This window comes from Octopus bimaculoides, chromosome 11, assembly GCF_001194135.2.
Source record: "Octopus bimaculoides isolate UCB-OBI-ISO-001 chromosome 11, ASM119413v2, whole genome shotgun sequence".
In the NCBI taxonomy this organism is placed as follows: Eukaryota; Metazoa; Mollusca; class Cephalopoda; order Octopoda; family Octopodidae; genus Octopus; species Octopus bimaculoides.
The window spans coordinates 41,929,308-41,930,793 of NC_068991.1; the positions used below are offsets into that span (position 1 = coordinate 41,929,308).

The 1,486-nt window shown below is 31.0% G+C and overlaps 1 protein-coding gene across 7 annotated transcripts in view; it reads left to right on the top strand.

Annotated features, from left to right (window-relative positions):
- Positions 1–82: 82 nt before the first annotated feature.
- LOC106878963 (major egg antigen) overlaps positions 83–1,486 on the top strand; it is a 62,312-nt gene continuing 60,908 nt past the window's right edge. The window contains exon 1 of one of the 7 annotated variants that reach the window (XM_052971748.1): positions 83–380. The gene's annotated coding sequence lies outside the window, so the exon portion shown is untranslated. Of the gene's footprint in view, positions 381–403; positions 1,098–1,486 lie in introns of those variants that run through there. The other 6 variants (XM_052971752.1, XM_052971750.1, XM_052971747.1 and 3 more) reach the window with 6 other exon arrangements.

Below are 1,486 nucleotides of genomic sequence, written 5' to 3' on the forward strand. Positions count from 1 at the left end.
CACCACCACCACCGCCGCCGCAGCCGCCGCCACCACCGCCACCACCACCATCATCACTACCACCGTCTCCACCACAATAGCAACTATGAGTACTTTCAGTAGCATCATTCCCCACCACCACCACCACCACCACTAACACCATCCTTAGCATTGGCTTTGGCACTGTTAGACTTTACCAAAGTTGCGTCTTATCTTCTCCGAGAACATTCTGTCGTAGGTGGTAGGACGAATTATTATTGTTATTGTTCTATCATTATTATTATTATTATTATTATTATCATTATTATTATTATTATTATTATTATTAGACTTTCATTTGTCTGTGTTTTTCTTCGTCTTATTTCAAAATATAATTCGAAGGAAATAAAAAGTTATTTAAAGTAAGTTATTTTTTTTCTTCCTCTCCTAATCCACACACATATATATACATATATATATTTATATATTAACACACAAAATAAAACAAAACAAAATACTTAAATAAAAAGAAAATACCACCAACATCAACAATAAAAGGCAAAAAATAAGAAAGAGAAAGAGAAAGAGGAGAAAGAGAAAGCGAAAGAGAAAAAGAAAGCAGGAAAGAACGAATAAGAACGAATAAACATACAAAAATAGAAAACGCAAGAAAAAGAGAGAGAAAGAACATTGCATTCTGGAAACGAGTCTAATTCTTAGAAATTCTCATCAGCTAAATATATATATATATATGCACATATAAATATATACATATATACAAATGTATATATGTATTTGTGTATATATGTATGTATAAAACTTTTGCTTCTTACTTAGTATCGCTGTTTGTACATTATTACTTTTGTTTTTCCACTTGTGCGGATCCAAATTTTGGTAGATCGTTACCTGGAATTTGAACAACTCTTTTATTCCCTCCGAGAATCTCTACTCGCTTGCTTTACTCACTTCACTCAATCACGCAACCAACAGACAACATATCAATTTAAAGTGAGACAGGTATATCTATCTATTTATCTATCTATCTACCTATCTATCTATCTATTATATTATATTATATTGGACAGACAGGAAAAAAAAACTATATAAAATATTTTAAATATATACAATATAAACGTTTGGTAAGTTATTATTTTCTATAATTTTGCCGTGTATTTTTCTTTTTCTTTCTTTGTATCTTTAAAAACAAAAATGCTTTTTAACACTGAAAGGGTTTGTGTTTGTATACATGTATTATTTGAGTATGCGTGCGAAATTGCGTAATTATATACAAGCGTGTATGTGTATGTGTGCGCGAGCGAACGAGCTACTCTAGCAATATATTTCACGTTTCGTAATTTAGATTACTATTTCGGTTATCTTTATAGGTTTCTCTCACCCCTATCTCTGTCTCTCTACCCGTCTGTCTTACAATCTGTTTGTTTATATACGTATATATCAACATCTATCTATCTATCTATCTATCTATCTATCTATCTATCTATCTATCTATCTATTTATCTATCTATCT